We start from the raw sequence: 21468 nt of genomic DNA on the forward strand, positions 1-21468 counted from the left end.
AGAGGAGTCTGAAGGAGGACGGGTTGTCTGGGGTGACCATTTTTAACCTCCTATCTGTGCTGTTTTTACCCAAAGGCTCACTCTGTGTGTGTGTGTGTGTGTGCGCGCGAGTGTGTGTGTGTCAGATACTTGAAAGAGGATGCTGTTGTTGTTGTTATTACACCCTCTGGAGAAACTGAGGGTAAGGAGTAGAAACGTTCAGGATGTTGTGTTTGCGAAGGACAGCCAGTTCTGACTGGGAGACGGGAGGAAACACTCTGCAGGCTGAGGGTCGAGTCGGGGGGTTTCTTCCTGTCTCACTGCGTTCATTGTTGCTTTTCAAATAATGGATGCATCCATAGGAGATTTAATCATCTTCTGGACAGAGATACATATAATCTGCCAATGGAAGTAGTATTTTCATCAATGTTAAGGAATTATTTACCTAAAACAAACTCCTATATCTTGTTTAAAAGTTACTTGTAAATTAGCTTTGACTTAATTCAAGTGTATTAAGATATTTGCACTAGAAAATAGACCAAAAAATACTTGGTAAGATTTTGTGTTTTTGTAGTGGGTTAGCCCATCATTTCTGCAAAAACACAAAATTTCACCAAGTATTATTGTTTTAGTTTCTAGTGTAAATATCATAGAACACTTGAAATAAAACAAAACTAACTTACAAGTAATTTTTCAGCAAAATATAGAATTTTGTTTTAAGTTAATAATTCCTCAATATTAATATCCATTGGCAGATTATTTCACTCATAAATTGTGAAAAATGTCATGTTACAAGTGAAATAATTACCACTGGAACTAGCAGTTTCATCAGTATTAATGAATTATTGACTTTCTCTGTTCGTCTTAATTCCAGTATACTAATATACACTGCTCAAAAAAATAATTGACAACAGGGACCCTCGTCGGGTCAATCAGTGTTGCTTCCTAAGTGGACAGTTTGATTTCACAGAAGTTTGATTTACTTGGAGTTATATTGTGTTGTTTAAGTGTTCCCTTTATTTTTTTGAGCAGTATATTTCAGAAACCAGACCAAAAAGATCCACTTCATTGTCAGTTATGCTAACTAGCAATAAATTGATTTGTGTCTAAAAGCTAGAAGATGCAAAAGAGTTTTTTGCTCCTGATCCTAGTGACCTCCTGGTCCGGGACTTTGGCTGATTCTGTGCTGACTGGAACCTTTTTTTCTTCGAGTAGTTTGACTCTGACTCACATCAGTTGAACTTTTCTCTGACTGCAGCACCCTGTGAACATACATCTCCAGCTCTGATGACTGCGGGTAGAACACGAACCGCAAACTCTGCGACTGCTTTGCTTCATCCACTGAGTCATGGAGGTAACATGTAAACACGCTAATGAAGCAGTGGATAGACGGATGGACGGGAGGCTGCGCGCCTGCCAGTCATGCATGCAGTTTGCGGGGACATTGTTGGAGGACAAAGAATTTCTTTCTCTCAGTTCCTTTCTTTGCTTTTACTCATTCCAACATGTTGATTGATGGCAGAAAAACTGATTTGGTGAAAGTGTAAGCAATCAGGCAGAGTTTCAACTATCGCCGAGAAAATAAACTGCTTAACTGCAAAAATACCTTCTCACACAACAGTGGAACAACAATCAGCGTTAGATAAAAATGTGAATATTCCAATAAAATATGCTTTTCATTGCTGGTGACTTGGTGCCACTGCGGGGGAAAAAAAGAGGAAGAGAGATCCTAATAAGAAGACCACATAAAGTGTTTTTTAGTTATCCTATATTTATTTAATTAGTTATTTTTTGTTCTGATACTTTTCCTTTTCTACCCAAAGTATCTGTGACTGTAGCTTAATCAAGAAAAAATATAGAAAAGGAAAATAATAATGCAAGTCAAAAAATAACTGCCAAGATTAAAGGAAAATATATATTTATTCTAACCTATGTATGTTAAACCATTTAATTGTTTTTGTTGTGACACCTTGTGATTATGTTGTTTTGCCTTTGTTCTGAACGCATCCATTTTAATGCGCTGACCCTTTGCGCATGACGTCAGAACTCCGCCCACTCCGCCATGACGGACGTCAAAACAACGATGCTCTTCTTTAAAGCTAGTCTAAAAACACATTTCTGTAACCTAATATCGCTTTTATTTTGTCGATTTCACTTTAAAAATGGTCATAGTATGCTGCGCGGTCGGCTGCACAAACAGAGAAGGATGCAAACCAAACGTGTAATTTTATTTTATAACTTTTCATGAGGAAGGATCAGCCGTCAATCATAATGACTGTCAGCCCCCGGTGTAATGGCGGATTTGCACCGGATTTACAAGGTAAGAAGATTAACATTCATATACTTTATAAGTAAGTAAGTAAGTAAGAAAGAATGATTATAAATATATAAAATATCCCCTTAGAGAAGGCAGGTGTCTAATCATTAGTAACCATGGAGACAATACCGCACCGTCATGTAGCCTAGCATGTATGGAAAAAACTGGTTAGCATCTCGTCTTTAATACGTTTTTAAATCTGCTCCGCTGTAAAGGGTAAACGCTGTCTATGACATACATAGTGGTATAAATCATGTGGTGTGAATTTGGTAATTTGGTCAGGAGGGAGGAGGAATGTGTCGGTTTTTAAGCTAGCTGTTTCAGCTGTATTGTAAATCCCGCCGTCTACAAGCCCAACCAGGTGTGTTACGTTCACAGACAAATTAGCTCGACTTGAACAAGTAGAAACCACGAACAAACTGGCAAAAATAACACCAGTCTCTCTGTTCAGTACTCCCTCTCTCACTTCCACGTCCATCATGGCCCCTCAAATGATTAAGTGACATATTTGCAAAATGTCTTTTTTGCTTTTTATTTTATTTTTGTTTCGTTCTCTTATCCGGTTATTTTGTAGACCAATACTTCTTTTTGTTGTTCTGTATTCTTTGTTGTGTGTGCTCTACTTGGTGCATAAATTAAAAGCAAAACATACTGGGATGTGAACACAGACACATCGTGGGCTAATCCCGTTAGCATCTCCATGGTGACTTCAGTGTGGGGGCTTACCATTGGCCTTTCCTCAAACCAGTGAGGGAAAAACAAGACGCTGGCATATCTGTGTTTGTGCCTGCCTGGATGCCCTTTTTCCAGTTTCATGGAGTTAATCCTTGCGAGTCTGGTTGTGCATCACTAATCACCTTAGGAGAAGTTCAAACAGCATCAGCATGCATGACCCTGAATCTCCTTCAGCAGCCGGGACAACAGGCCTCTGCAGCAGCGTCTTTCTCTGACCTGCACATGGTTGCTATGCTGGTGCAGTTTCCCCTCCTGAGATTTAGAAAGCAGAGAAGGCTGTGTTCCCACTGCAGCCTGAAGTGACCCAATTCATATTTATTTGTCTTGTATCTGACCTTTTCATGGCAGTTTGAACAACACGGGTCGGGTTTTTCTCGAATGCGACCCGGGTCATTTGGATATCCGATACGTATCCAATCTTTTCAAATGTGACCTGAGTCTGAACGGCCAGGTCGCATTCATTCATTACTATTCTGCGTTTGAGAAGAAAAACAACCATGACGGACAATAATCAGGATTAAGTTGTTAATGTGCTGGCGCCGGTCGGATAGCAACTTTAAAATCGTAAGAGAAGCTCCACCATTAGCATCCATGTTTACTCCCGCAAACATTGAGCGCTTCTTTTATTTTATGGTGGTAAAACCCTGAGCATGCTCTCTATGTGTGACGTTATTGCAATCTGAAGAAATTCACTGCTCCCGACCAAAACCAACCAATAAGTGCCAAGAGGTGGATCTTAGCGCTGTCAATCAACCTCAAGTAGTCTGATAAATGCGCTAATGGTGGAAAAACAACTAGGAGAACCGTTTATCCGCCGTCATCGGTGACTGTGCCAACTAGCCTTAGCATTCATAACAGGCTATGCTAGCTGCATACCAGAGAGCAAGGGGGAGGAGTTTGAGGTGATTGACAGCGCTAAGATCCGACTCCTGTTTCTGATTGGTTGTTGGGAGAAGGCAAAACAGCTTGATTTAAAAAAAAAAAAAAGAATTTCACAGATTATCCACTAAAGAAAATGTTTAATTGTCTCAAACCAAACATCTCAGTTTTCCAGTTTTTCATATTCAGGAAGATTTAAAATTATTAATTTTGTTTCAGATGTGATTTTAGAAATGTTAACTGTAAACTGGTTGTGCGTTAGTGGAAAGATAATTCATTATTCCAATAAGTAGCCAAACTTGACTTTATCCAGATCCTCTCTGTGTTTTTTTTAAGTGAAATTTGCGCTAAGTTCACTCATGTTGACCGCAGTACAAGACCGTCCAACGCCCTGCTGTGAACTAGGTAACCCTTCGTGGGAGAGAGGCTTTTAGGTCAGGATATGTAATAGGATTAATCTGCGTTACGTAATATTGACACTTAAACTTTTTAGATTAATCACATTTGTTAATGTTTAATACTGGCAGCTCTAATTCCTTTATAAAGCTTTTAAGACTCATATTAGAGGACAAAAAAGTGTCTATAAACAGTGCAAACAAGATTTTGGTGATATAAAATATAAGACAAAGTTAACTTTTGTAAGCAAGATCACAATCGGTCTGTATTATCAATATTTTCTTTGATCGTTTTGTATTTAAGTAGTGAGTTTCATCATTTGGTTTGACATTAGCTAACCAAAGAGCTGCACCTTGGGAGGAAGAGGATGCAGCAGGGACTGTATTTGGGCCAATGATGATGAAAACACACAAAATAAATAAATAAAACTAAGCACAAAACGTTTTCTTCACAATTCCAAGAACCTCTCTCTGTCTGTTGAGGAAGTGGAGACGCTTTAATGCCAGAAAACAAATGTGGAAATATGGCCTTTCGTCTTGCTCGCATGTTTTGTTTGTCACTTTGGATTTATTCTTATTTGCTGTGTTGCATGTTTATTCTGTTGAGTAATTTCTGTTTTTATGCATGTTGTTGAAGTTTAGGAAATTTACTCGTTGCGGTGCCTGAGCCAGGTGTTTTCCATTAGCTAAAGTGGCATGGACGGAAAAAACGGAAATAAAGCGGGTAGATTGACAAGCTAGCAAACGGCGAGCAGCAGACGGGCAGAGCGGCCGAGACGAGATGGCAAGAAAAAAGATGGCAGACAGAAATCAGATTTAGATAAATGTTTGCTTGGCTGCTCTCTGTGATGCTGAATCTTCACCTTCCTTGCAGACACCTGAGAGATTTGGTAAAAATGCTTGTTTTGAAGAGACGTAACCCAGACAGCATAGCACTGCCACCACCATGTTTCATGGCGGGCATAAATCTCTGTTTGGTTATGCTCAGCGTGGCTTTTGTGCCAAACATTCGAATTTTCCAGAAACGTGGAGAATACAGCTGATTCTTTGTCACATGTGGAACAAAACCAGAACTTGGAGTCACAAATCTTGACAGACCTTAACATCAAGAAAACGTAAAACTGGAGCAGTTTTTCTCCAACTTTTTCAGGTTGAGGACCATTTACCCCATTCACCAAAAACTCACGGACCAATTAACTTGAAATTGCCCCAAAAATAAAACGACATCTTAATATATACAACCAGAAATGAAAATATTAGTCTCTTTACTCATTGACCCGTTGTCGTGGCAACAGCTCCTCTAGCCGACGGAGCACAGATTACGTTCAGGCGTATCGGGAAAATTAGCATTAGCACCAAAAAACACGGTAATGTTTCACACACAGTAGAATATTCAGTCCATTACACTTTTATGTTTTCGGGCTTGATGTTTATTTTGCCGTTATAAAGAAGTGATCATCTGAACGCTAGTGGTTGATTAGCTAATTTAAACATCTGCGCTAATGAACATCTGTCAGAGAGTTTATATGTGGGTCGTCTTATTTTAGCGTTAACTGAACTGAACATCACCAAATTCTGCAGCACAGGTATATGTGAAGATTGTCATAGTCAAGCTAGCATAACTGATCTACTTCCTACTTTCTTCCTTTTTTTTTATAAATTAATATATTTTACTGACCTTGTTATCTAGTTGTTGAAGCGTCAATGATTAATTGAAAAACATTGCAGATTCTTTGTGTAATTGTGTAATTTTTCCAACAACCGATATTGATGCGACGTCCAGTCCAGTAATATTTATCAATGGGCCTGAGCGGTATCAATGGTCATTGGTCCATTTAGTGGCTACATTCAGATAAACGGGTTATTCCAGATTTGTTTTTTTTTTTGGTAGAACTGAACTGATTATTTGTTATATTAAATCCGTAATAACTTGGTACATTAACAGGATTGCCAAAAGTTTTGCAATCCTTAAGGATAATTGAAACTATTATCTGGGAAGAAAACAAGAAAGGACATAAAACGAATGGTGGACAAAAAACAGGAAGGAGAAAGAGATTTAGGGCTTAGAGAACGATACAACCCCATGGCCTCTGTTCTCAATATTGGCTGCTGGTTCGCTCCAGTGATCTAAGCTCCACTCCCTCTGCTTGGTCCCAATTTTCTCTTCATGAGTCAAATTAGTTCCAATACCAGGAGCTTAGTTGGGCTTGAAGAAACAGCTGGCTCTGTGTGCGGCCTTATGGATCCAAAATGGCTGACTGATAACAACAGTAAAGCTTGTGTTACTCTACACATTCCTCTCCCACAGGCTTCAGGTCAGGGAGGCCTAAACTGGGATATTGAAAATGTAAACATAGGGAGGCTTTTTTTCTCTTTAGTAGCTGAAGCTGTTTCTCTGTCTGTTTGAGGGATTAATAGTTATAATATGTATGTTTTTTTTGACATACTTTGCAATTGCGAGAAACGACGACCTTGACAATAAAACCAAAAAAACAAAAATATTTTCTCCTTTTCCAGCCTCATCAATGTGAGAAAAAAATATAGAAATTAAGATGCAAGCATATTTTAATTTCTTATTCATCAAAAGATGTATTTAAAAAAAATATATTTTTTAACAAATTTTATTTTTTTAAAATTTGTTTTAAAATTTTAAACACATTTTTCAAAATTGTTTGAGAAATTGTTTTACATTTGTTTTTAAATGTTTACAAATTAAACACATTTGTTTATAAAAATTGCTTTTTTAGAAAAATTCTTTTAAATTGTACATTTTTTAAAATGTAAAAAAAATTGAAACAATTTTTAAAAACTTATATAAAAAAATAATTTGAAACAAATTTTAAAATTAAAATGTTATTTTTTTATGATATTCACTTAAAGAAGGACTATCAGGACTTTTGTGCAAAAGTCAACTATTTTAAATTAATTTTCTAAATAAATTGGATTATTTAGGAAGATTTAATCAATTTTATACATTTTAAATGATCAAAGTGTTCAGGTGATTGTAAATAAATTACAATTATCCTCATTTTAGTTAAGTATTCTTTGCAAAATTAAGGTTCTTAATTTCAACCTATTTCTTGAAAATGGTCTGAAAATAACAATATTATCATTAATCACAATAATAATTGGGAGCCAGCAAATTATGACAGGCGTATCCACATATAAGTTTCAGTTTTTAATCAAATAAAAACTACTTTTTTATGATATCCTGACATATTTGGATGCAAACTCTCATTATGTTTAAGTATTTCTCCAACTTCTCTTTAAAACTCACACATTTCCCCAGATTTTTGTGTCAGATTTGACAATAAAACGGTCTTTGGAGTCGCGGCCAGACTCCTACGTGCCAACCAACCAACTTTTGGTCCAACTAGTGAGTAATAACACTCTCTGTGTCCATTTGAGTTGCATGGCTTGTAATGTTGTATAAGTCTGGGATTTAACTTCTGATGGCTCATAGCGCTTTCTGGTAATCCCCTCAGGTTGTTAAGAAATTAACTCGATTTGCTGCCGACTGTTTTGAACAAAAACAAACATTGTTTCCCGATGGAGGATTCGGTTTTATGTGGACTGGCTGGAATCGGGGGGGAAAAGCAAGGTCCGTGAAATGATGGAAAACATACAAAAAAAAAAAAACCTGCTGGGAGGTGGAAGGGATTTTTACTGGTGGGCAGATGAGAGGAAAACAGATGAAGAGAAGGAAGAGACAGGAAAGAGGAGGAAGTTGGGAAGCATTTGCTGCTGTCAGTCTGTCCTTTAATCCCCCAGGATTTTTCCTGCCTCCCTTTCCCACGTTCTTGGTGTTAATTGATAAACTCAGAGAGGGAACAAGACCCGTGACTAATCACTCTGGCGCTGCTGTTTTGCTGCTGCTCCTGCATGTGTGTGTGTGTGTGTGTGTGTGTGTGTGTGTGTGTGTGTGTGTGTGTGTGTGTGTGTGTGTGTGTGTGTGTGTGTGTGTGTGTGTGTGTGTGTGTACAGGTCACAGAAGTGTGTGTTGGCCGCCTCTAACCTGGCACAGCTATAAAACTGGCAGCATCACCAGTCTGCTGCTGTTTCATGCCAGCACCTTGTTGTTGGATTTTCCCCTTGAAAGAGAAACCACTCAAACTTTAAATCCTTGGCCGAATTACAGCTCGATGCATGACTCAGTAAAATACTATATGCCATGACTATAAAACGAGCAATGAATGGTGTAAGTGTTCCTTTGTATTCCTCTGCATCTGAGTATTTAGCAGAATCTGTTTTCTCTTAGGACCACAGCAGACAGATGAAAAAAGCACTTTCCTGTTTTTACTGCTCTCGCTCGAGCTTGTTCATACTAAAATGTCCAAAACAAGGAAATAGAATAATTATGTTTATTTAAACTTCTCACCAGAACTGACTCATTTTTCTCAGAAGTCACTGGGGTTCGTGCTTTATGGCATGTGTTTTTCTGTGTCCGTCTGTTGAACGATTTAGAGCAAAGACCTTTTTAAAAGTTTGCTACAGCTCTCGCCACATTTACTGGCACCACAGTTAAAAAGGAAAAAAAACCCTAAAGGAATAAACTTTTATTGGAGTGGCACAATTTCACGCTGAAAGTGTAGAATAACCCAACCTGTAATATGAGGACATTTATTCAGGACAACATGGAGGACAGACAACCAGGCACAGCCAACTGTAAGCACAATTAACCAGTTGGATGATAGTTAGATTAATTATCCAATTAAAACAACAACCGGAACAGTGGACCCCTGGAAGCCGCATGGTTCAGGTCCAGTACCGCTACTATTTCTGAGATCCTTCAATACTTGAGAACCCTCTAAAAGTACTTATACTTAGCACAACCGCAAAAGCTAATATCTACGACCTAAATCCAAATTTTGCCCAAATGCGACTCAAATCAAGTCAAAAAGGCCCAATTCTGATCTTTTCTCCACCAAATAATCCAAACTACGCTACTCCCAGATCTAGGACTAAATCAGATCTGATTGTTTTCAAAGTGTCACATCACATCACAATCCAACCACTCATAGCTCTGACTTCACTACAGAAGTTTCAGTCAATACTCCACTACAGACCATTGCTACTAGTTGTTTTCTTTGTATTAACTTCCATCGTCGTCTTATGATCTTGTGTCTGTTCCCGTTGCTGAAAAACTTTAAAATCGATCTATAAATTCAGTATTAATTCTGTAAACAGAACTTTCTGCTGTGTGAACGGCTTATGGCACTTTGGGGCCGTAAACCGTTCACACAGAAGTCTGATCGCAGTTGCATTACTCAGTTTGAAGAAAACTGTTATTTTAGCAACAACAAAAAATCAGAACTGAGCATCAAGACCTGCTGTCGGCTTGTTTCTTGTCCAAAGGTTCTGAAAACTTCACTGCAGAGCGCGGTACCATCTGAGAAAGTTTTAACCAAAAAACGGTTCGCATCTGCCAATAATTCAGAAGTGATTCACCAGACACAGTCATCTTTCTCCGAATGACATCTGAGTCGCCAGGAATTAATTAAATGGAGAACATGGGATTCTGAAAAATCTAGAGGAAGTGTGCAAAGAGGAATTGTCGGCTGTTTCTCTCTTTGCATGAGGACAGCTTTCAATTTCATAAAATATCATTTTGGAGCCTTTAAGACATTATTTCTGTTACAGTCCAGAACACACACACTCTGTGGTTTGACTGGACCACTGAGATCACACCCACTCACACACACAAGCAAAGAAAGTGACTCACTCACATTCCCTAACTTCTTACTCACAACCAGGAAATCAGCAGGCCAGTCGGTATCAAACGGTTCAGCAGTTCTTTTAATGATTTAGCTGTAGAAGTTTACAAAATCATCCACAAAAGCTGCTTTATTTTCCCTGAATTTTAATCAACCTGAATAAACCTCCAAATGCAAAAGAATGCTGGATGCCATTATGTTAATTTTAATGTGTTCCATTCTGACTTGCGGAAACATAATTGACGTAGTTTGTCCTGCTGAAGTTGGAAAGTGTAGCCAGTAGTTGTGTAATGGGATCTAAGGAGCTGACCTGCTAGTGCAGCACAGATGTTTTGGGCAGACATTAAACCTGGATTTATTATCCTAGCTGTGGAAAATGGACAGACGGGGAGAACTGAAAGCAAGAAATGAAGTATGGAAAATAAAGAGAGAAAAAGGAAAGCAGACTAACAGCTTTAGCAGTCCGGATTCTGGTTTTAGCTGTGCTGCACCTGAAATGTTGGAGATGGCTCATTATTCTCTTAACTCAGATTATTTTTCAAAGGCCCTGAAATTTGCAGAGGTCAAATCTCTATTAAATGAATTGTTATGACTAATGAGAGGCCCATATTTTACCTAACACTTAGGCAAATATTGCTGTAGGAAATTATGTATTTTCAGAAGCTGTTCTGTTCTACAACCAGCATGCATCGCTCTAATCACACAGATTAACCTACAGATGAGTTTTTACTCTTCAAATACAGTCCTGTATTGGTTAATTAGGTTAGAAATCACCAACTTGGATCAGAATCCTGAACAACTGGTTCAGATCTTAGCTAGTAGAGCAGAACTGCATCGTGTCTTTTGGCATAAATCTGACTGAACAGAGAAACTATGTGGTGTACCCCAAGGCTCTGTACTTGCAGCACTTTTTAAAGGTCAAGATTGAAGTCGAACTGTCGCAGTCACTCACAAGACTCACAAGACGTAATTTTTTTTATTAATTGTGTAACCTGAAAATGTATTTACTTTGTCTCTTGCAGCTGTAGTTGCATTTATATAAATCTCTAGAATTTTTTCATCCTGCTGGAGCTTATGGAAATAATGATGGTTTCCTCTATTTTAGGTTTCAAAGGTCTTGTCAGCATCCTAAGTTTAATTAGAAGAGTTACAATGCTGCTGATGTGATCGAAAACGTTTGGTTCCCAGACTCTTTGTGAGAAACCTCAAGTGTAAGAAGGGAGTGATTCTACTAGTTATGGTAGATCAGACTGCTGTTCTTATTTTTGTACCAATTTATAAAGCATTGTTTGAAAACCACCGATCTGTGCTTTAGGGTGCATTCACACCAGCCCTGTTTAATTCGCTTTAATCAAACTCCAGTTGGTTTGTTTAGAAAATCCGTGTTGTTTACGGAGGTGTGAACGTTCAGTCAAACTCTGATGCGGATCAAAAAAGCGAACTCTGATCCGTCTGCAAACCTAGGTCTCGGTTCGGTTGAATTGAACCGCTCTAAAAGCAGTAAGTTGGCTGCGATGCAGGGCATTCTGAGTAAATACAACCAAAACAAAATGTGAGTGTAGCTCCAGCTGGAGAAATGGCTTTTTACCAAAGACAACAGGGAAATGCTACAACTGCTAAAACCTGACGCCACTCTGTTTTTGTTTATATTTCATGAAGAAGGAAGTTCCGCTCAGTGTCTTGTTCAGAGGTTTTAATGTTGTTCCCTTCAGTGGTTCTTGGTGCAGCGCCACCATAGGCGAGGAGGGGAACAAGTTTTTCGAAGGATTTGGTTTGTTTGACATAATTTAGTATGGAAACAAACTATTCCAGCTGAAAATGGAATAATTTTGCAAACAAAACGACTCTACCGGACTATCTGGTCAAAAAACACCCTAAAAGTGACTGCTACAATTGCAGCTTATTAGTTAATTTTCCCCGCGTCTTAGTTATTTTAAATATATATTTTAATGTTTCCTTTTATTGTTTAAATTTTAATTGGTTTTTAATGCATTTTTCACCTTGTGCTATTTTTCTGTACTTCAGTTTCCTGAAAAGATCAGTCAAAAGTTTTTGGAAAACCTTTAGCTACTGACGGGGTGACTGAGAGAAGCTAAGAGACAGATTGGGCAGTATACGATTGTTTCTGTGTTGCTGTACAGTTAATTGCTGCAATCATAATAAAAAAGTCAGTAATTGCCGGCTATTAGCCAGTTAAGGGCAGGAAACAGAACTGTGCTTTTAATGCTGCTTATCCTCACAGCTGCTTGTACCTGCGGCTACGTGTCTGCACAAACACAAACACACACAGTTGTTTTCGCTCTGATTTCCTCCAAACGTGGCTGTTTAAGTTACATTAGCGTCGGCTATTTTTAGATGCCAATGTGCTTTTTTTCACTACTACAGAGTAACTAGTGATGCAAAAAAAGAGAAGTGTTTCTTCCCAGGGAGGTGCAGGAAAATACGAGGTAGTTGTTGACTCCGTAATAAAAGTCTCTGCAGGGAGCCGCTGCAGTCTGGAGCCATCTCAGTGGGGCTATGATGGTCACTCTGCTTTGGCCATGTCTCTGCTCCCTTTCTCTCAGTTTGCCTCATCACTCCTTTTACTTTAAGGAGAAATTCCCCCACGGTTGGTGCCTCTGAATGGGCCTGATTAGGATGGGAGTTTAGGGTGGAGGTTGTATGTGGGGGGGCAGTAATGGCCCAATGAAAGGCTCTTTTGTGAATCTGCTGCTGTTTGACAGTGGGGCTATCCTCCCAGGAGTCATCTTCTGTCCTGCCACACCCATTCAGCTTTTCATATGGTAAGGCCTCCTGATGGCCTTAACACTGCACAACTCCCAGGCAACAAACCAGAACCCCGGCAACTGCTTCCGCCCCACTGATCCTGCGCTGGCAACTGGTTTTGACTCTCAATCAGTTCAGGTTCAATTCTGGCTCCCTTTCAGAAGGAGCTGGGAGGTGGGAACTGACAGAGGCAATGCAGGATGAGCCTCTTTAGGGGGGAAATGGTGCATACAGATGCAAACGAGAGCTCAGCAGAGGTGGATAGAGCCGCCAAAAATTACACATTTACATAGATTTTAAAGCATTAGAAATTTTTTACACAATTAATTGCATTTTTATATATTTCCAAACCAAAGTCCCAAGCTGGAACCTTAATATTTATGCGTTTCTAGTACACCCATAAAACTGACACACAAGCAACATCCACAAAAAAAGCGACGGACGAAACCACTTCTCTTGGTCCACTGGGAATTAATTTTTGCTTCAAAAACAATTTAATGGGACGTTGGTAAAGAGTATTATAGTGAGCAAGATGTGCTAAAAGGAGATAGTCAACTTAAGCCTAAAATATCATCTTCATACTAAACATATAGCAGAGGATGGTTCCCAATGCTAATGTTAGCATCCACATTTTAAGAGCAGTGACATGATTGATCAGAGGTTCCTGAAACACTGAACAGTGATGGTTGAATCACCTAAATAAAATATTTAATACAGTAAATATTTGTTGTTGAGCTCATATGTCTATTTATTCAATAATTTAACAGCAAAACTGGTTTTTAAAAGTGTTTATTTTACCCATCAATTAACTCAATTAAACATTTTAATCATTAAAAATAACATGACTCAACAAAAAATAAAAAAAACAAAAGCACTTCCATTAGTAAATCAAGTAAATAAAACTAATTTCTGCCCAACTCTGGTACAAAGCTATGTGGATGTAAAACATGGACAGCTCACATGTGGAGACTCGGTGAGAAGAAGAAGGTGTGGCGTACATTTGGCCTTTAATCCTGATGCTTGTGCAGAATTTGCATTTGAATTGCATTGTGAGTGCATGGAGTTATGCGCCTGTGATTGATGCCCAGCTGAGTTTTTTTGTTGTTGTACACTGCTTTGGGATTCTCACGGTATGACAGCTTTCAGTAAAAATATCAGTTTCACGGAATCTCAGCATCCGGCCTTCACCTGTTTCTTCTCTTTTAGTTTTTGTTTGCTCCACATAAATTCCTTTCTCTTTTGTCCACATATGATACTGATTTCACACAAATGTTACAATCTTCTGGGTATATTTTGGTGCTGTCCATATTGGAGAGATTTTGGTTGACTCTAAAGAACACACAAAAAACCCAGCTGAATAAAAAAAATCTGATTTTTAAAAGTAAGAAGTTCAAAAACACATTCCATGACGATCACTTTGTAATGTCAATGCCATGTTTCCTGCTGAATGTGTGTTTCCAAGGTTACAAAATTATCATAATAAAAGCCACTGTGCTGCGCTCTGACATCTGATAATCTCCTAAATGTTCTCCCCCCTGGCACTTTTCTGGATTGTTTTTTAACATCCCACCTGAACTCAGTGAGGGTCTATTTTGCTGCCTACCACCAGAATACTTGGTTCCTCTGACACTATTCATGTTTCCGATAAGAAAAGATGGAAAACTCCAAAACCTGAAACACAGAGGTTTTACAGAGGTTATGTTGCAAGTAACTTTACTCTGCTGTTTCAACAGAACTGTAAACTTATTTTCTTTGACTGGTTCTGAAGAACCTAAAATCTTCACACACACTCAGAAAATTCACTCTGGCTTGTTGGGAATTAGATATATTTGAACCCAACTCAAACACACACAGTAAGAGCACAGCACTCCAAATCTACTGCGGATGGAGCCATGTTTTCTTTACATTATGTCAAACAAATTCTACTTGTACTAGCTGCCTTTCCATTACATGTGCACAAAACTTTGTATATATATTCTGCTAATGTCGAAACCCCCCACAATTTTGCAATTGCGGTTTTCCATGTGAATAAGTTTGTTCACACACAAGTCATTAAAAACCATCATCCTCCAACTACTTCCTGTCGTCTTCTTTGTAGTGTCTGCTAGTAGTAACACCCTGTTGTTGATCATGTGACTGGTGATACCAAAAAAAGTGTTTCCATGGCAGTTTTGCGAAATAATCTCCACCACCTTATCCTAGCACCAAAACTTTTGATCAAAAAACTATTTATTTTTTCAAAATTGGCGCATCTCCTTAGCAGGTGTGGTACAAATTCTGTTTCCATTGACCATATAATTGTGCAAATTGGAATTTTGAGAATAAATTTGCTTAATGGAAACTATCCAATTTCAAAAAATAGTTTTTGTGCTAGCATGAGGTGGTTTTCACAACTGTTTTGAAATTATTGCATTTCAAACACTTTTATCATATCACATGAGTCACATGATCAACTACTGCTGGTATAAATGATGAATAAGACGACAGGAAGTGGTAGAATGATGATGCAGCATGTTTTTTTATGACTAATTGAGTGAGCAAACATATTTGTTTGTGATTTTAATTGTTTCTTATTAATGTCAATACCACAATTGTGAAATTGTTTTTACGACATTAACGTAATATCAACAAAATTATGCACACATTTGCAATAGAAACACAATCAGAGTTCAAAACAAACACTCAAGCAACATAAACAAGTTTGTTTGCACAATTTATCTTGTATTGTCTTGATGCTTTAAGAGTGGCTGTCATATTTATTGTGAATGTCCGTAAAATGCTCAATCATTGCCATCACACTCAATTTGAAGGCACAGGTATTCCAACAACAGATGGACTTTTACTTTGTACAAATATAAATGGGTGATGTAAGAAACATGACGGTGAACCAGTGAACATTTAACAGAAAACAAATATGGCAGGAACATTTAGAAAGACATTGAGTTCACAATTATTCCTCAGCGAAAACAGCCCAAATCCCCCCCTTAGGAGAACTTTGACTGATTGACAAGGGGCTCTGCAGCATGAATATTCATAGCCGTAGTCCCACTAAGCTTTCTCACAACCAGAAGAAAAGTAAACTTTGCAGGGGAGAGAAGATCGCCGCTGGCTGCTCACTTCATGTGGAAATGCGGGTCTTCTATTCAGCTCCCTGCAGAGATTTCTCAAAAGAAGAATAAGGAGAAGGAGGGCGGTGGGTTGTGGGCGGTGGGTGGCAGCGTATTGAGCGAAAGTTGACAAGATTTGAGGATTTAAACTGGCTTAAGATTTTATCTCTGCCTCCATCTTTTAGCGAATAAACTTGTGTTCATGCAAATAAGCAATCAGGAAACCAAAAACAGAATATCGAAAGGAGCAATGAGAACAAATACCAGCTCACGAAGGGAAAATAAGAAACCAATCTTCCTGAGATTGATGCGCCGAGGCGATGGGTGACAGCTGAAACCATGGGAATGGGTGGTGGTGAGGGTCCAATGAGCGGGGTGATGAGGAGCCAACAGAGGCCTCTGAGGAGTAAATACCGCCGTGTGTAATCGCTTTTAATTGGAATGTAAGGAAGACAAGGCTTTCCGAGGGGATCAGTTGGCCTTAAACCAGCTTAATTATATGGGATCATGTTAGACGGTTGGGTTTGGGCAGAGAATACCACTGAGCGGGTGAGGCAACACTGGAGCAGAAACAAGAGGAGGGAGCTCTGGGGGGCAATGAATGTTGGCATGACATGTTTCCTATTAGGAAAAGCCATAATGTTCACATTGGGGCTCAGAGATTGTCTGTAAAATAAAACTGTAGAACTCCAGATGTACTTTGGAGTAGCTCTTTGTTTTCAGTTAAGTTGCCGTTCTTTATTAGGTTGACAGTGTTAGTCTGATCACCTTCTTAGCAGCCAAATGGACCTCTTCAGTCCTCAGTGATGTCTCTATACCAATGATTTGATTGACTAAGCTATATGCAGAGCTCAGTTTACAACTTTTTCTAACACTATTCAAACTCTATAAACATCTTGATGTGGTAACTCTGAGATCATGACAAAGTAGTTCATATTTTAGAAGTAGGAGAAAACCGACGCAATGTTTTCAACAGTGAAGAGCTGAAGATGAGTCCAAATACATTTACATAAACAAAAGCTTTGTATAAAAGTGAAGGTTAGGAGTGGTAGAGTCAAAGTTCAAGCTAAATCTGACAGTCTTTGGGGTCACTTGACGACCACTTGAGACGAGAGATGTCCCTTCAAACTGGTTGACCTAGAGCACTTATACAGGTAAAATGTGCAGATATGGCCAAGTCAAGGTGAGGGGATAGACTTTTACTTGAGACAGAAAATTGAAACTGAATCAAAAACAAGTTCAAGGATGTGTACAATGAAGAGACCAGAGGGTCGAATCATTTTAAATTACATCATGCAGGATGCCACATACCTGATGGGCCAGGTATGCAACTTCAGAATCCACAATGGATGAAAGTGTTGAGTTGTAAATGAATTTGATTAGATTTAAGGATTGAACGCAGAAAATAACTTGTTTCCATTACATACTGCACTGCTTTAATGCTGATAACCTTTTCTATAAAGTGAAGAAATGTGAATACTATAAGTTTTGGGTGTTTGAACATCTTGTCTGGTAGATTTGTTTAAATTGAAAACATTAAATTCAAACATTTGTTAAATTCTCAGGTTCACTTTCACACTGAACTGAGTCAAACAAAACACCTTCTCGCCTGTGGTGGCGCTGTTCCAAGAACCACTGAAGGAAATTGCTTGAAAATCTCTGAAGAACACTTGGTGCAACTTTCTTCTTCACAAAATGTAAACAGAAATGGAGTGGTGTCAGATTGTAGTGTTTGTAGGATTTCTCTTTTGTCTTTAGTAAAAGACCATGAGCCATTTCTCCTGCTAATGCTGGACACAAACATTAGTTTTGGTTGTTTTTACCCAGAATACATTGCCCTATAGTCCGCTTTCTGCTTTTGGAGCAGTATTCGATCTGCTTGGGATTCACATATGAATTTGAACCGCACTTCAACCGAACCGAGACCTAGGTTTGTAGACGAACTAGAGTTTGGTGTTTTGGTCCACACCAGAGTTTGATTGCGCATTTCACACTTCCCCAAACAAATGAGACTTTCTAGACAGACTAGAGTTTGATTAAAATGGAGTTTACCAACAAACGTTGAGCAGTCAAAGACAAGATTGCATCACATGCAAAAAAAACAGCATGCAGGTTTGGGCTTTTTCTGTAATATCCCAACTACTTGCTTGGATAAAAGGGAATTAAGGAAAGAAGACCTTGTCCCTCTTTGCCCTTCCTTGTTTTGCTCTGTGCAATGATCTACGCTCCAGTTTTCCATTTCCGACATCCTCCCTTCAGTGGGATGAGCGCTGCAGCTTGAGGCCCCTCGCTCTCTGCTCCTCATTGTCTTGATTCTTGTGGTTTCCATTGTGCCTCAAGGTTGCTCAATGCTGTAGATGCTTGGCCGACATGGCGACGAGGTGGAGGCCGGCGACTGCGGCTACAACCATTTTCCAAAGGGCAGGCATCTCTGGTCAGCAGACCTTGGGTTTTAGAAAAGAGCAGGACCAAAGGGAGGGTTGGGGTGATGGTCGATGGGGTCTGGCTTTATAATCGCTCCCCTGGCCCCCTGACATAATGATCCTCTGCGGCAGGGTGACCCATTTCTGCCTTCCAGAGTTTCAGAACTGAGGCTGGGCCACAGCGAGACACACCAACCACTTTCCCATAGACCCGGCGCTTCCAGACCCATCATTATCATTTAATATCCTATAATATAACCCCCCCTCGCCTTCCACTCATCTGCAAAACAGCCTCCAGTGGGCGATAGAAGGGGGGAGTGGGCTACCCACACCGCAAATAAGCAAGGATACCCAATATCCCTCTCTTTTATTTGGACCTAACCAGTGCATAGCTGCACAACAGTTCCCATCATTACACACAGGCCACTAAGTAGGGGCTACTGTGAATTGGATAAATAAGCATCCATGCATTATGTGCAACAGGGTCAGGAAATCAGAACTTGTGTCAGCGTTATTCAATGTCAGGAAGTTAGAATCCGGGGTGTTGTTTGCCTCCATAAATCAATATTATGACATCGTGGTCCATGGCATGACTTGGGCTTGAACCATTGAATTTACATTTTCATCATGGCTCCGCAGCTCAGGCCTGCAAGCAGTTCAGCGTCCGCGTCTCCCAAAACAAATAAATCCGGCAAGTTGTCGTTTTCATTTATAAGGCCAAAGATCTGAAAGGATTTTACTGAGCCTGAACAGAAATAAGAATCAGAGCTTGAGGCTGGTGGAGGTCGCATCTTTCCACCATCAGAGCGAGAACGGAGGAATGGCGCTGGATTAGGGGGTCGGCGGGTCACTGATGGCTTCCCTGGTGGCAGTGAATTGGAAAGTTGTGTTAATACAGTACTTTATATTACTGCTGCTTTCATCATATTAAATACAGTTCATTTTGCGTGTAGTGGACCAACATAATGGAATGGAAAAGAAGAATCACTTCCCAGGGTTGTAAAAAAGGCTTAGGTAGCCCACAGCATCACCTAGCCTCCACCGTACTTACGAGCAGGGAGGAAATTCTCTTTCACCTATTAATCCATTATCTCCTGCCAGGCCTAGTGGGAATGTTTCTTCAAAAGAAGCTTGTTACTACCAGTCATTGGGTCATTTAAACTGTCCTGACGACATGTCATGTGTTCACCCTCCTCTTCTTCAGAGAATTACTTTTATCTACCAAGCTGCAATATTTCATTTATTTACTGGTTCAGTATTACCAACTGTCTCTTTTCACATGTGTATTTAGCAAGACTAATTTCAGATTCATTTCACTTTTAGCTGTTTTATTCATTCTCATATTTTCGTATATATGTGTATATTTATGCTACTTATAGCTATACTCTATTTATTTATTGGTTAGGTTTCTTAATCTGGGAGCTGAGTTTGATATTTGTACCATAAAAATCTGGTACGACAGATTGTATCAGGTAGCCAGATTAACGGTTCTGGGTAAGAAATAGGCAAAGATTGCTATTTTAAAGCATCCACACACTTTTATTAGTTTAAGCTAAAAACAGTTTTAATTTACTATATTAAATTGTTTATGATCAGAAAAACATTTTATTCAGTCATGTCATAAATTTTTTTTTATTTTTTGCTCTGCATTAATTAAAAAAGTAAAAAAATAATAGCTATTTCCCCCCAAACATTATGCTGCTGCAGAAAAAGATACATTTATTTGGAGGTGTGGTGTCAAACTCTAGGCCCGTGGGCCAAATCCAGCCCGCCATAAGTTTTTATGTCTCCCTCGAGACTCTTGAAATAAAACCTTTGAGATAGCAGTGAGCTTAAATATATTTTTAGCGATCAAATCAGCAGTTTTGTGTATTATTCCAAATTAACCCTTATCGGCTGAAATGTGTTGCAGACGACACAATCCAACTTTGCGGTACCGTACCGTGCACTTTGCTCTGTCTGAAAAATTCCAACGGTTTCTGAAAGGGGAGACGTTGTACTTTCCAGCCAATATCAGGTTACTATGGTAATTTTACTCTTGCCGTAGCAGGGAGCATGTTTTACCTCAGTTTTTCTGATGAAACACCATTTAATAGACAATAAATTATGAAAATAACTGGTAGATATTGAAAGGACCAGTTGTTATGGAGAAATGGGCAAATATATGTTAACTCACTGGACATTTAAAGAACTTTGTATAATTAAAATAAGCAAAACTATCCAGGCAGAGATTTGAAACTTAGGCCATACTTAGGTTAAATTAATGTGAAAGTATAATTAATATTAATTCATTTAAAGAGACAACTATTGATTCAAATTTTAAAAGGTTATGATTACTTTTTCCAACACTTTTTGATACAATCAGCATTCTTAATCTTGATGTTAGTTTGATAGTTAAGGTTTTTAACTGATCTCTATCAGAGGAAACAAAAGTCTGCACCCTCTATTTACAAAATCCTGTTTTCCGTGAAATCTTGGGGACGTTGACCTTTGACCGTTGGTACTCTCCAAACTGGGATATCTCCCACATTGGAAACAACAAACCCAGGAGATGTAGAAACAATACAATGTCTCTTTGGGTTCTTTAAAACAAAGATCTATTTTGATAAGAAACTGTCTTTCAAGAAAAAAACTATGGAATTTGAGGAGACGGTCAACGGCCATCATATCTGCACCATTACATCCACTGATGAGCATTTCCATCCCCACGTCCACTGCTTTTATTTGTAGTGGAAATGAAGCCTACATGTGTGTACGTGTGTGCGCACACGCAGTGGGGATTCAAAGATAGCTTTGGAGGCGTATTGGGTATCGAAGGGCGAGCAGCTCCTCTGAAGAGCTTCATTCACAGAGGCAGGATGCTGATAAGGAGCGAAGCAGAGCCACCATGAATCCCTCCTCTGTTCGCACTCTCTGGCTCCTCTCCCTGCTCTGTCTGTGCCCCTCTCCCAGCCTCCTCCAGGCCTTTGTGCTCTCTGTGAGAAAGTTGTGGAGACGGGGAGGGGGGTGCTGAGCCTCGCAGACTCTCAAAGTTTAATTAGGAGGATCAGAATCAAAAAGTAGAGAGGGCAAAGAGAAATGAGACACAAACATGTCTACAAGCAGCTGGCCAATGCTTTCGCCTCACTTGTGTTTCCATCACAGATGTCTGCA

General features: G+C 39.2%; 1 long non-coding RNA gene across 1 annotated transcript in view; it reads left to right on the plus strand.

The window, feature by feature from the left end:
- Nucleotides 1–1880: 1880 nt before the first annotated feature.
- Nucleotides 1881–21468, plus strand: part of LOC145555063 (uncharacterized) — a 64341-nt gene continuing 44753 nt past the window's right edge. Inside the window, exon 1 of the long non-coding RNA XR_014091131.1 lies at nt 1881–2299. This is a non-coding gene — a long non-coding RNA (uncharacterized LOC145555063). The remainder of the gene's footprint in view (nt 2300–21468) is intronic.

Source organism: Poecilia reticulata, chromosome 15 (assembly GCF_904066995.2).
Source record: "Poecilia reticulata chromosome 15, P_reticulata-male-v2, whole genome shotgun sequence".
Classification (NCBI taxonomy): Eukaryota; Metazoa; Chordata; class Actinopteri; order Cyprinodontiformes; family Poeciliidae; genus Poecilia; species Poecilia reticulata.